Below are 16,072 nucleotides of genomic sequence, written 5' to 3' on the forward strand. Positions count from 1 at the left end.
ATCGCCAAATTGTGGTGAGGAGGGAATAGGATGAGAATATTTTGTGTTTTTGAGGAGGCGATGGAAAAAAACAGTGTTGTTTTTCTTGAAATTAGAGACAGAAAAAAGCAAGAAAGGTCAAGATTGAGCCCATTTAAGATGGGTTTGTAGGGTCTGAAGAGTCATTCATCATTTGCTTTAAGAAAATAAAACTATTCCAGAGCGACGCCTTGCACTGTTGCATGTGATTGTTATTAGTCTGAGGAAATCGACTGTAAATTGTAAGAACATTACTCTGAATTTGTGAGTTTAATTCCCCTAAAAGCTCTGATTTATCCTCCACATCAAGGCTCAGATTTAATCAACAGCAGCCATATATCAACCCAGAGCCAGGCCCACCAAATACACCGTGTATCTGAATTAAATAAAATCCTGGGGAAGAAAAAAAGAAAAATCTATCAATTAAAATAGAAAAACAAGGTTCAACATATTAACAAGCAGCACTGGCTGGCACAGCAACCTTTTTCTTTCTTTTTTTTTTTTACCATCATTGCTTGTAATTCTGCTAAGTGAGCCGTTAATACGTTTCCCCGCGTAAAACAATCTCTTTAATTCAATATTCTGACATCAGGTTTTTCTCCTCATCAGCAGGAAGTTATTGATCACACTTGGGGGGGGGGGGGGGGGGGGGGTCACAATAAGACAAATGCATTTTTTCTGCACGTCAGTCAAATCAGTCAGGGCATTTGCGTTTCCCTTGCTCCTGTTGCCCCTGATTTATCATGTGGCCGAAGTGGAGGAAAGTTTGCGGAGAGCATATAGCACATGTAGGAACTTAAACAGTGCTGTGTTTTTTATGTTTTTTATTTATTTTTTTTATGTCCAGCACAGAACAAAAGATGACCGAGCCACCGGGGTTTTCTGGGTACATTTATGTTGTTAGAGGTGCAGGAGGTCTCCGTCTGTCTCGCTTTCTCCTTTCTGTGTGTGTTTTACTCCTTCAAGTCAATCTCTGTGAAGCTGCAGCTATCTCCAGTTTCATTTGCCGACAGGCCTGGCAGCGAGGAGGGAGGGAGGGAGAGGAGGGAGAGGAGGGGGTCTGGTGGTGGAGAGAAGGACGGAGGTGGAGAGAAGGAGGGGGAGCAGTAATGTAAGAAAATTGGAGGATTAGACGGCGAGCCCTCTTCCTGTCTGCTGCAATCCCCCCTCCTCCTCCTCCTCCTGCTTCTCATGCCTCCATCCACCCCTTCGACTATAATAACACAGCCTGACATACTGACGACCAGCTCCCCTCCCTCTCTTGCCCTTATCCCTAACAGATCTGTCATACCTCCCCTCTGCCTCCCCGGTTTCATCCTCCTCTTCTGTTCTGCACATCTGAAACCTGGACTCTCTCTCCGTCTTCCCTTTCTCCTTTCTTTTTCACTTTAACCTACACTATTTGCGTCTCTCTTTACTCTGTCACTTCCAATTACCTTTGTTCACCTCCCGCCATCATTAGCTCTCTCTAATCTTTACCAGGAACCCGCCGCTCTGTGGTGTAAAAGGACGTGTGAGATGAGATCCCTCGGTGTAAAAAAGTCTCAGGCAGATTTTCGGTGTCGCTGTGTTTTTGCATGCGAGTAACAGAGCGTACAGATGTGGTGCTGACATGACACAAAGCAAAGAGGCAGTGGTGCCGGCGCTGGTGGTGGGAGGGAGGGTATATGAGCAATGAGCGAGAGTTTCAGAGTGTACACGGAGGGGTCTGAAAGGGCCTAAATGGATCTGCGATTGGACTCTCTGAGGTCGTCATCAGCCCAGATTGGAGGCCATTAGGGCCTATTTAAAAGAATTACTTCCAGGATGCAATCAAAAACCCTGATAGGTAATCAATGGCAACTAGATCAGGGCACAAAGGCAGTCCATGTGTCTCAATCAGCCACCATTCAGCAGGACAGGGAGATCAGTATACTGGGCAGAAACTGCATTCACTTCTTGTAGTGCATGCATGCACGCACACACACGCTGCACATAATGTACAATCACAAATACCTGAGGTTCATGTATGCAGGCACACAAAATACACACTGGAATAAAAGTGTAAAACCTCTGAGACAACATGCTACACACACACTCTCTCACACACACACACACACACACAGAGGACAGTAAGTTGATCTGCAGATGGCCATGGTACTCTGCTCTGCTCCCAGACAGTGATTTATCAGGAGGCATGTAATGCCTCCAACACCACCCCCTGAGCTTTAAAAGAAGAATTACAGGACATAAAGGAGAAAGATGGAGAGAGTGATGGAGGTAGAAGGAGAGAAAGAGAGGAGAAAAAAAAGATGAGTGGAGATTGAAAGAGGAGGAGGGAGGGAGGGGGAGTAATGGGGGAATAGGTATGAGCGAAGGAAGGGAGGAGGTTGTAGACAGACAGGTTGATTTATTAGACCTTCTAGTTAACAGAGCCCTCTGCACAGGCGTGTACCGTGCACACACACACACACACGCACACACACACACACACACCTGCAGCATCCATTGAGAGTGATGAGTGGGGAGAGGTTGGTAATGCTGCTCAATGATGCGTGTGGCGTTTAGTTCAGTCTGAGTGCGCCCGTTTCTCCAGCCATGCAGGCTCACAATATGCCCCGGCAGGTGGATAAAGAGAGAGGGAGAGAGAGAGAGAGAGAGAGAGAGAGAGAGAGAGACGGAGGGAGAAAGAGGAGCGAGGGAGAGAAAGAGGAGAGCGCCAAGGCCACAAATTGGGTCAATATGCCTGGTTCATAAACAGAGCAGAAACCCTCAGAGCAGCCCCGGCACGCTGTGGGGCAAAAATTAGCACCCACATCCGAGCTGCAGGGACCTCTGGGTGCATGCAAACATGCACACATACATATGCAAACAGAGACAGATGCTCAAGAATGTGCAATAACTCGATTTATTAGGTTATATACACCAGCACATATAAATGCAGAAACACATATACCAATAGGAACAATAATAGTCCTGACATGATAAAACACCATCAAGAAGGGGATATGAAACACACAGCGCTCCGTGCAATAAGATTACAGGCTATCAGCCCTCAGTAGATTTGCCAGCGGGAGTCCCCAGTATAATAAAATCAGATTAAAGGACAATCATATTTATTTCTAGTATATACAATATATCAAGGTTGCTCAGTAGCTGTTATTGTGATAGGCTGTGAAAAGGCGAGCCTCTGTGTACTCTCCTTCTTCTAAGTTGACGTTAGGCTGTGTTTAATGAGCTTCAGGTGTCAAGGAGTCGGGAATGTAACAGGATATGTTGGCGAGGCTTATTGATTTATTGTTTTTCAAGGAAGCTTTGGTACTTTTGTTATTGCCTGGCTGTCACCGGTAATGTCATTTCACAATCATTTCAGGTGAATAAAAGTTGAGGGACGACGTGTAAATGTGAGCCTGTGATTGCTCTGCCGCTGGATAAAATATTAGAAAGTAAGACGAGCTGGAGAGGTTAAAATGACTTCCGACACATAAACGCATCTCCTGCTCTGAGAATAGGGAGATGTATTGTAATACACGCAAAGATTTAAATCAGAAAAGACGCAAAGGAGTGAAAAAAGGAAAAGGAACAAACGGTAATTAGTTGGTTTTGCCACCATTATTTCCACCACTGCCTACGTGTCTGCAGCTACAACACAGATACACACAGCAGCAGATGTATGAAAGTAGAAAACTACTTGTATAAAGAAATCCACCTGTCACACACGAGCTGTGATTGACAAGCTGATTTAGCAGCCTACACATTTCTGACGTCTTTACACTCCTACTGCATGTATAAATGTTACCGAGTTAAGTCATTTTTGGCCCAGGTGCTCTTCAGTGGGTGGTCTATGCAGGTGTCCCTCCTCATTAATTAAAACCTCAAAAGGTTACCAACCCAAGGCAAATTACATTGGCAGGAGACGCACACAAAGCAAAGTGATTGTTTACTTAAATGTCAGCTCGCAGCCTCGCCAAACCCAAAGCCTCTCCTTATGTGTTTATTATAAAAGCTTAAGTGAGCTGTGCAGCATTTAAAAATGTATTAATGAAGTCGAATGAATGATTGAGTGCAGCTGCTGTGATGCTGACATATTGGTGACAGTTTTCTAAATAAGAAAAAGTTAATGAAAAATTTACAAATATGGAGTAGTTTTCTCTTAAACTCCAAGAATCATTGTTTTTATATTAACAGTGGCTCAAATGACCGTGTAATACGAGGTTGCTTATACTAATGAATCCACATAGAATTAACGGCCCAACATATAGGACTCTCCTTCAGATTTATGGAGCGTTTCAGCATCCTTTAGCAAACTGTTGTGGTTTTACAGTCGGTTAATTTCCAGTTTCAGTTCACTCTCACCATCACCGTCCAGGTCGTTTCTAAGCCACAGCTGGCAGGTGGTTTCATCGAAAACGCTCTGCAAACCCCACTGGGCATGGCACCGGACAACTGCACGCAGACAGAGTTAGCAGGTAGACGAGCATTCAGCTGTTAAAGTGTCAGATAGCCTATTTTTCTATGGAAAGGAAACCAAAACAGAGCTAAAAGCAGAGTGAATGCTGCACCTACATTTATCAGGTGGCACAAAAGTGGCCATATAACTCTAAATGATTATGAATGTTTCACAGGCAACCTCTTGCTAACAAGATCACCACATGCACTTAACAAGGTAAAAGAGATAATATGTTAGAGTGAGTGACAGCTTGTTTCTGCTGCCCTCAAGTGTCCAAAGATAAATAGTTAATACAGGTTTCAAGGTCATGGTGAGATGGGATTCAAGCAAATGAATAGTAATGCCATTAGGTAATGCTGTATAACAACAATAAACACACATTTAAAGTATTTTGTAGCATAGCAAGATCATTTCTAAATGTTACAATGCTTATCTTGTAAATAGAGAAATATCTTTATACTAATAGAAGTGTTCCTGTTGTAAGTTTGAGAGCCCTTTTAAATTCCTTTAGCTTTAAATGTCAGTGTCATTGCTCATTGGGTGAACAGAGTGACTAAACTGCACATAACTGCATCACGTCTCAGAAACCATACAAAAGAACACCCCAAAAAAAACAGGTATTTTCAAATATATCTTTCTCATGAATTGTATTATCCAGCCAGTCCCTTTTAAAAAACGAGATTTTTCCAACAAATTAAATAAACCTACTAAGATATGTATAAAACAGTGTGTTTATAAAAGGTTTGCCTTATTTTTCATGTGTGTTATCATGCTTTCCATACAGTGCAGGGTTTGAGGTCACTTTGCACCGCAGCATACCTTCCTTTGGTCCTTGTGTTTTTACACAGAAGCTCTTTTCCCTCCTCTGAATAAAGGAGGCTCCATGCACTCTGCCCCCAGCCAGCTTTGTGCTTATGCAACCAGCTGTTTGTCTGCTTTGCTCATCCTGTCCAGGGAAAGCAACTGTCTAAACAGCACTTGTATCGTTGGATCGGAGAGGCTGTTATCTGAGCCTGATAACACAAAAAAGGTTAAAAGCCCGAATAGATTTGACTGATTCCACCTGAGGTATAGGATTGCCTTTTTGTGCTTATGTTTGAGGTTAAAAGACGAGCAATTTCAGCAGTGACCGCGGCAACCTCCATCATCTCTGGCAGATTTTACTGTTAGGACAAAGGAGAATTTTCTGAAGCCATGCAGATGGCACAGAAAAACCTGATATAACTAATCAACTAGATTAAATTAAAGCGTGCCTACTAATTGTTATACACATCTTTAAGTAAACTTTTTTTTTTTTTTTTAACAATTTATTATGATTTATGGTCAGAGAGGACCCGAGGGTAGTTTCTCACCATGGAAATGTTCAATAACTTACTAATGGTTCACTATTTTTATCTTGAACACCTTGGGGTGGTGGAACAAGCTGGAAACAAAATTTACATATTAGCACTTTAAAGTTATGAATCTCACAAACGAGTGTCTTATCTATATCAGCCAACGCCTGTCTTGTTACTTTCGGACTCACCGTAGCCTGAAGATGTTGCATTGCTCAAAGGGCGTATTACATCCTCTCGCATTATGAAGATAATGATTGCATAAGTTCTTGTAAAGCAACAATCATCACAAGAAATCACATTCAGCAGCACAAAAACTCACAGATAGCTCCTTTAAAGTGAAACCAAAAGAAAGAGCTTAAAGAAGCTAAAATGCTCAGTGGCTGATGATAATAACCAGATGTGGGCTCAACACTACAACTAACCCAATTATTTTTCACAACGCATTTATTTCTTCCATTGATATGTGTATGTAGAAATGTGTAAAACATGTAGTCCTGATTGGCTACTTCAGCTGAAAATATGCACGATGGAACCAGGGACCCTGTGGCCACATACTACAATATAAAGACACAGCTTCTATTCTTTTCTTTTTTTTGTGCGTTTTTCTAATGACCTCAAAACAAAAAGGAAATGCATTAGTCCTAAAGCATACACGCTTTCACCAAGCCTGCATTAACATTTCCAGTCCACTTTTTTTAGGCTCAGGGAAATTGCAACTGTGCATAATCATTCTCAAATAACATGCGACTGGGAGGCTCAGACTATTCAGTGGTCCACTCGCCCACACGACTAGATGTCCCTCTCGTCTGCCTAAATGCCACACAATTATGAGTGGCTCCTGGTTTGGCAGGCCAAGACAGTTGGGGTTTGTTGAGGACCGAGACTGCATGTGTGAGCGCATGAGCATGTGTGTGTTTGTGCGTGTGTACATTGTGTGAACAGACAAGTCATCTTATTTACCCACCTTGGTGTTAGGGGTGGCCATTGCCCGCCCAGCTAAATGCCATGCAAATGCTGCCGCTGCCGTCAAGCTGCCAATCACGCCAGTGTTGGCATTCACGGCATGCCGGCGGAGCATTTACAGCGCCTGTGATCTTTACTAAATGAGAAATAACCCTAGCCTGTCCAAGCTGGTCGCGACGTTTAAACAACGCTATACCCAAATTCCCCATTGGAAAAATGCTGTGAAGTGAAGACAGCGTATTGTGTCAGAGGAATGATAAAGAAAACAAAGGGGGTGGAGGGAGGTGGGTGGATGTGGGGTGGTAAGGGAGGTGTCTTACTCCCATAGTACAGCCTCATTATGATGATGTGATTTGCTGGAATGGCAGCAGTGGCTCTCGTCACTAATACCAGCTCCCCTGAGCCACGAAACAGCGCTTTATTAAACTTTATGAAAGGCTTAGCTGTCCAATTTATGAGCCTGCCTGCTGAGGACATGAGCATGCAGAGACAGAGGAAACACTGCAGCACCACAGCAGATGAGATTACACACAACAAAAACTTTTACCCCTGACGGTACTTTTTCCTCTGCTTTACTCAGAAATGCAAACACAAGACATTGTGTTCGATTATTCTTACAGGAACTGAAGGTATTGTATCAGCTCGCTTACTAAAATACACCCCTGTCATCTTACATTTGAGAAAATACTCAAACCTAAGCTCTAATATAAAGCATTTTAATATGTTTTTATAGTACTTTTAAAAAAAATAATAATAATAGTTGAAAATTGATTTGCAGGGCGTCCTACCTGTCAATATTGCAGGCTGTACTCGCTGTGAGTAAAAGGTATGAATACTTAGTGTTATTATATTTCATTTTTAAATTGTACAAAAAAAAAATCTAAAATCCAGCTTTCATTGTATGATACAAGTGTAAATTGATGGGCGGAAATGAATTTATACAATTCAAGCATAAGTCTACAACATAACAAAATGTGAAAAACGTGAGGGGGTCTGAATAGTTTCTGAACACTGTGCCATTAAAAGAAAGGTCACATTTCATTGTTAATCAAGTTCTACAAACTGATGACAATGATTGAGATTCAAGGTCACTCGAATCTTTGGAGGTAATGTGAAAGCAAAGCTTAAATGAAGAAAACGCCCATTGTTCACTCTTCATTATCACTCTCATTGCAAAATGAAGACCCAAGTTGCAAGTTAGGCACAAACACAAGGATTCATAGAAAGCTTACATTCTTTAAATTTGAAAATGTTGGCTTGAGTGTCTTACTAAAAAAAGATTTGAGACGCACAACTTTTAAAGTTGAAATTAAAGTAGTGTGCTTGTAAGACTTTTCACAATGTGCACCCAAACATTGTTGAGAACATGGAACCTGACGACGCTGAAAGCGAAACGCGTTGTTCATTAATAAATATATCAGCAGAGTCTTATCAGTGTGCGGTGGCCGTCTTTTTCTATTGATTTTACGCACTCCTGCTACCCACCTGCACCTGAGGAACTGTGGCTGTGCAGGGAGATTTGCTTTTCTATTGTTGAGAACATTATTCACAGATTAGCCCCCCCAAATTACTTAAAACATGTCCACATTCAGCAGAGGAAATTGCACAGACAATTACTTTGACGACAGCTATGTAACCTTGGGTGTAAACAAAAGGGGATCCAACAGTGAACCCTGAGGAACCCCATATTTTACCTCTGAACATAACGAGGTGAACCTATGCCACAAGAAATTGCAGGCAAATGTTTAAAATTTCAGTTCGTATCAAATTGTCAGTGGCATCAAAGTGGTACAGAAAAGTTGATTCATTGCTGACTAGAAAGCAAGTTGCATGTAAGCAGTTTTTGTTTTCGTACTTAAATTTAGACTGGGAGAGAGGGAGTGAGAGACAAGGAACCAAAACAAGCATAATTTTTGACTCCCTAAAGCACACTTGACAAAACAATTTTCATTTACACCTTATTTTGAGTTTTATACTCTGCAGCGGTGGAGTATTATTACAACAGGGACTTCATTTGTAATGCTACGTTAAGTTTTTTTTCTCTGGAAAGCAGGTGATCACTCACTCACTTCCCCAACACATCTAAGAAACAAAGATGGTGATTATTGCTTAGCTAATTGTGATAAGAGGAGGCTAATACCATTCATGGGTTTTCTGATTAACTGGTTGTCGAGGGGGATTTCAAAATGATCTAAAGTCAATGTTATGTTTGGATTGAGTGGATTGATGGTTTACCGTACTGATAATGAATTTGAGCATCAGTTTTGATACTCTGCACTATGGCTGCACAGATTACACACATGACAGTCACGATTGTACACAGAAATAGTGCCGACGGTGCAGGATGCACCCTGCTCAATCCACACCTGGTTGCAAAAAAAGGCCTCATTAACTCCTCTGTCTTTGCTGACATTCTGTTATCACACACTGACAGACACACACAGATAAACACGTGCATTAAATATTCACTAAAGTGTTTATGTTGGCAGAGAGACAGTTGGGGAAACATACAGCACACACACACACACAAAGACACACAGACACACAAACACACACATGATCCCCAGGCAGCAATTAGTCTTGCCCCAGAAGAGCTCCCTCCCTCATCTCACTTAGCTTTAGGTGCAAATTAAATTTGTGTTAATGCACTGTCACTGGTCTCTCATCACACAAGAACATGTCAGGGTCACACAGAGGCAAAGACAGGTGCTCACTCACACTGCACACTGCACACACACTGCACGCTGCACACACTGAAAACAGATAATTACAGAGCATTTTTTATGTCCTGCTGTGAGAGGTAAAATCTCAAGATGAGCACTGCAGAGTTTTAATCCAGTTTCTCTCTATGCGTTTGGGGCTGAAAACACTGTCACACGACTGAGATTATTGTTAAGTCAGAATTTGCCTATTGTCAAACGGATTAAAAGCATGAATATAGAAAATCTGTTGACAGTTGCAGACATATATTTTCTTTAACTACTAGAATGAAAAGACTTCTTCAAGATAAAAGGCAGCTTGTGAAATTCATACAAGAATATATCAGTCTTACTTCATTTTATCACTTTTCAGTTCAATTTTAATAACTTTTGAAGGTATTATTTGTGAAATGGCAAGTGAATCATTTATTACTCATCCTTGTCATTCATGCTTTTAGCCTGTAATTTTAAGGTGATGATCTCCAGACAAATATTGACCGTGTTGAAGAAAGATGGAACAAATTCAGTGAAGTTCAGTGCCAAACCAATAAAGGTGCACCTAACAAGCTTCACATAGTACAGATAACAAAACAATATTGCTGTTGAAAATGTAGCCTATATTGTTTTAGTTTAGAGCTACAAAAGCACATCCAATAGCGAGCTCAAACTATCAATTTCCAATTTATAAATGTCAACGTATTTACTGATAATCCTAAAGAAATTCAAACAAACAAAACAGACAACATAATAACAACCGCTATATTACCCTTACAATCTCCTATTATTTTCCTCTGAATGTTACAGTGGCCCTGAGACTTCAACAGACTGTAAAACACATTGACAAAGAGACAACCATGCTGCAATTTAGACAACATATTCATCAATTTGACAATACAGTTGAAGAAAAGAGTCTCTTGCGCTTCAGCCCCTCCACGGGTGGAGGTCGGTGCTCACAGAGAGGACCAGCAACGTAGGTAATAAATGGATGAATTCAAGGAAGAGTCTGGAGTGCACAAATCACTTAATTGCATATTCAATAGGTAATTGTGTATTTAATAGGTAACGTTTGTCCTCTGCACCTATTAAATATGCAATTAAGTAATTTGTGTGCTCCAGACTCTTCCTTGGATTCCTCCATTTATTACCTATGTTGACAATACAGTTGTTGTGTGGTCCTTTAGAGAGGTTGGCTAATGCCACAGTCTTGTGACCAAAGCCTCCATGGGAAGAAATTCTGATAGTGAGACAGTTCAGAGCCAGACAACATTTGGGGGCACATATGGCTGATGTACACAGTCTTATCAGTTTTATACTGGCCTCTGATACAGTAGGTTATTGTTCAGTCTAGATACAAATTGATGCTGTATCCACATTTGAAATCTCACAGCGTATAGTTGCTTTCACATGTGAAATCAGGGTGTATAAATCAAGTTAGAAATGCAAGGATTTAGAGAGACCTGGTTACCATATTCGTTAGAGTGACGCTATCATTTGGCAAAAGAGGATATCTAACATGAACCAGGTGATCATTCAGAATAAAATAAATGCAAAACACAGATGCATTGCCTTATTTCTTCTATATTATCCAATTTGTCACAGTAATTTGGTTTGTAAACAAAGTAAATGACTCAGCAAAACCATAAAAAAAAGAATGTGCAGTGGTTCCATGCCCTGACTTTGCCACATGAGTAAGTTAAGCATACTTGTAGCACAGCAGTGCTGAATGAATCAGTGGCAAAATGACAATGTAACACTCAAATCAATGGCACTCTGCTGCTAATGAATGACAAGGCTAATTGTGGGAACGGCTTGTTGCTCTTTGGTTTAGATAAATACTCCGACAAGTGAAGTGCTTTAATTATCCCCAGTGTGTTTGTGCCTGAGCGCCGTCGCCACCGCTTCACTCGAGATGCCTGCCGAATGAGACAAGCTAATTAAGAGTGATTTCCCCGCTCCCCACTCATTAATAACACAACAGCAATTAAGAGGAGCTAGCGGAACATGGCGCATTTGGTGCTAACAAGATTAGCCTCATAGAGCAATGAGTTTACAAGAGAGACAGACACACACACACACACACACACACACTGAGGCACACAGAAAGAAATAGGTAAAGCTGGAAGGAGGCTCATTTGAGAGAGATAGAACGATATTAGAAGGTGTTGAAGAGAAAGAGAAATAGTGTGGATGTAAGTAAGTGAAAAGAGAGTGAAGGGAAATGAGACTAAAAGGAGACAAAGCGAGGAAAGGAGGTGAGAAAATAGTGGTAAGGAAAAAGGCAATTTATGTTAAATGAGTAAGACAAGGATGATGAGGGTTGGAGGAAGAGAAAGAGAAGAGGCAGCAGACAGAATAGTAAAAATGGAAGAAAAAAACATGTGGTATATTTTTCGTTTTTTTTTTTTCTTGTGTGAATCACCAGAGTGGCCTTTAAATGAGCTGTTGCATAAAGGACATTCAGTTTCATGAGCTCAGTGAATAATAACAGAGGCAAGGAAGTGACTTTGCACCACTGATCATAACAGCGTTTAATTACCAACAATATTTGAGCCTGTATGAGAGTGATTATAGAGCTAATAAATGTACTCAGGGAGTGAAAAATGCAGTATGTACGTTATGTTTACAATCAGCCACCAATTCATTGCATGTACAAGAAATTCAATCACCCCTACATCCATCACATGACTACAGTTTGCTATAAAAAGCCCTTTCAAGCAGCTATTTTTTAGTTTTGCTAGTGCTATATAGCCCATTTGCATTGATAGAAATACCAGAAACATTAAAGGGATAGTTCAACATTCTGGCAAATCTGCCCATTGCCATAATCCCTACAGTCTGTTGAGAGAGAGGCGCAGAGACGCGGCACACGGTAGTTTCAGCTTTCCCTAAATACACACTCCAACAACTCCAAAACGCTCTCATGGAGAAGTTCATTCATACTGGCCAATGGCAACACCATTTTTCAACTCTTTTTTTTCTTTTAATGAAGGTAGCATGCTAACCAGCTAGCCTCAGTCCACCCCAGCCTGTCGTATAATTTTCTGCTTGAGTCACTGTAGCGTCAAGTCTGCCTTGAAAAAGTAGCAGCTTAGAGGCTGTATTATAACCTCTTCTATTGTAAAAATGGCAATGGTTAAAGCTTTTGGCAAGAACCCATCACCACCAACAGCGGCTCCCCAGAAATCACAATCAGCAGCAGGAAATTACAACTTGCAGACTTGCATAAAAATACGGTGCAGAAAATAGAAATATCACAGTGACATAAGTATTCAAGCCCTGCTATGAAACATGAAATTTAGTTCAGATGCCTCTCTTGCCTTATCTCATCTTTGAAATGTTCCTACACCACAATTGGAGTCAGGCTGTAGCAAATTCAATTGATTGGACATGATTTAGTAGGGTACACACAACTGAAAGGTCTCACAGGTGGCAATATATCCACGCAAAAACCAAGCCGTGAGGTCAAAGGAACTGTAGAGCTCAGACCACAATGTGTTGAAGCCGAACAGGGAGAGTCGGACTTTGGTAAGGGACATGACCATACAGTCTATGGACATGACCAAGAACCTGATGGTCACTCTGGCTCAGTGTTTCTCAACCAGGGGTACTCAGACCCCTTGTGGTACTTGGTGTAATTGCAAGGGGTACTTAAAACAATAAAATATAATTTTATTGAGTGACCTTTACAGACATTTATCATTTTACTCCAATAATAACCAGAGTCATCATTAATGCCTAGACTGCAGAAGCTAAGTTAATTGGCAGTTTTCCCAATCCCATATGTTTTAATGGGAAGTTGTTCATATTTTAATGAGAAGCCGCATTTTGATGGTTTTGATTGACAGTGGACAGTCTCCATTCATTTCCTAATTGGGCTTTTATTGTGAAATATCGCACAGAAGGATGGTGTAAAACTCACTAATAACAATGCTCAGTGTACAGCGACTTTTGAAACTGCCTATTTGCATACAGATATGCAATGATGCATTTAATTAATGTTTTAATTTGGGCACAGCACACTGTGATGACATCTCAGCGCGTCCAATAGGAGAGATAGTGGCAGATTCCAGGGTGAAAACAGAAAAATGGAGAAGAGGATCATTTATGCAGTGTCCCAGTGTCCCGAGCTATGGGACATGAGACTGATGGCGACCTCAATAAACCTCAATAAAAAGGCACAAAAATGGAAGATCTCCTCTTCCTTATTAGAATGAAAGCCAGGGCTTTACGTTGAAACGATGACAGATACATCTTGCAGAGCTGTAGCCAACTTTACGCCCAGACCAGCGGGAAAATGGCGCAGGCAGGAAAAACATTTCCTGTTCGCTCGCTTAGCAACTAGCGCCAAATATGTGCACGACGCGCAAGCTTGCGCCTTGCACAGCGCCCACCACGGGGTAGGTCGCAGCGCAAACCACATTCGGTGTGAAACGCACATTCCATTACAAATTAGGCTACCATTACAAATTACCAGGTGAAAAGTGGAAGCTGTGTTGTGCAGAAATCAACCATACAGACATTTACCACCTAACTATAGTTCCTCTCAGCTCTACAGAGCATTTTGGAGTTTTTAAAACTTCTTTTTTTTGCTTTTCCAGCCAATGACCTTACTATTTCGATTCACGCTGAGTGCTCCCATCAACATTGTTTTCAGCAGCAGCAGGCAATGTACCCAACCCTTCCAGCACCAAACCCCAAACTGGCAAATCAGAGCAACTAACTGGAGAAAACACTGCAGGAATGAGTTGGTGGTGTTTGTGAAGACCAAAATTGAGTTGGTTTGAGACTGCTGTTGCTTTCTGTCTGTCTAATGTGCGACAAGGATAATTGATCCTTAACGCCAAATCTAACCACCCTCAGAAGTTGGTTAGATTCGGCTCTTCCTGCCTGCATGTTTTAGTGTCCTTGGGTAAGATACAGAACCACAAACTGTGTAAAATGTATGTGTGTGTGTTGTAGTCCTGTATGTAAAGGAAATAACATTACATGAATGAGTGTGTGAACGGATGAAATGTGACTTATGGTGTTAAGTGCTTTGAGTGGTCGGTGAGACCAGAAAAGCGCTATATGAATGCAATTCATTTCCCATTTGATCTGTGTAAGCTATATCACGTCAAACAGGGTATCCCTTAAGACGCCGTCCTCCACTATAAGTTCTGCATTTACGGGTGAAACAACTATATGCAGCAGTGTGGTGACAGATTTTGGGGAGAAACACAATAATTTTTTCAACACACTAAATGTTCTTTAATGCATACTGAACAGTGCCAGATAATGGTAAACCAGTTCAAGGATAAATTCAGAATTCTGTATCCTCTTGGCGCATACGGCATACAGTATCTATAGAAAACAGACTTCGAGGCCATGCAAACTGTGTGTGTATGTGTGTGTGTCTGTCTGAAATAGACTGTGTAAAGGATGTCAGTCACAGAAACTTTTCATGCTGCAAGCATGGAGCTCTTGAAAAGAGACTCAATCAGCAGCACTAAAGCCTGCCTCTGCCTCCACCACCCTACTTTTTGTGTCGACTAATCTCCACTGTAGGATGTAGAGGAGCCATTTGATATTGTCTTCCCCGGTGTTTTTCATTATCATCGCCTTACTGCAGCCTGCCGGTGGCATTACCTCGACATTAGTGGGCTTGACAGGACGAGAATCACCACACAATCCTGTCACAACCTCCCATCTCTGCTGTAACCCCACTCGCATTTCAAAGCCCCTCTGCCTCTTCTTATCTCTCACTTGCTTTTTCTCTGCTTTGAGGTGGATCTGCAGCAGGGTCTCATGGACAATACTTTTAGGAAAATTACTGAGAGGTTAGGCATTTTGTCAGAATCCAAATTGCATTTAGGCAGAGAGTAGAGCACAAAGAACTTGTCATTGTGCACCTGATAGAGACGCAAGTGCAAAACCGTCACTGGAAATACTGAAAATACAAGCAATATGCAATTTTCTCCACGGATATCCCTCTGCTCAAAACTCTGAAATTAACATAATTATTTGTCAGATAATTTGATCAGGTTTTTTCTTTTTCTTTTCTCAACACACTATCCTTTGTTTTTTTCCCCCCCATTGTCAAAATTCACACTGCACAGTTCATTTCATAGCTACAAGCACAAGCAACAAGGTTTGTTCAACACAGTCACGGCTTTGCAAACATGCACAAATTGTTGACAGGCTCGTTCCAATTAATGCACGACCGCTATTGATTCTTGCACCCTCCAGTGGCTGTTTGTATCTAACAGATTGTTTTTTCCCCAGATTTTTAAATGGACTGTACACATTCTGCAGCTTCATTATCAGCACTTTTAATGAGTAATCTAAGATCTGCACTTGTCAGAAGAACTTCTTGCATTTACACCATTTATTTCAGTCCTTAACTCCAGTTTTAGTTTGTTCCACGAGCTTTGGGGGTTTAAAAGTTTCTTGGATTTGCAGTATTACATCCTGTTCAGTTTTCGTCCTTGAACTTATTATTATTATTGAAACATACCTCTTGTTGTAGAGACAGCGATATTGAGAGAAAATATCAAACAACTCTGGCATTATTTATGCTACCTTGTACACCCCAGGCAACAGTGTTATTGTTATTGTACTTCAGCCTTAACTGGAGGTCCCCACCTCCC

The sequence above is a fragment of the Trachurus trachurus genome, assembly GCF_905171665.1.
Source record: "Trachurus trachurus genome assembly, chromosome: 9".
Taxonomy (NCBI): domain Eukaryota; kingdom Metazoa; phylum Chordata; class Actinopteri; order Carangiformes; family Carangidae; genus Trachurus; species Trachurus trachurus.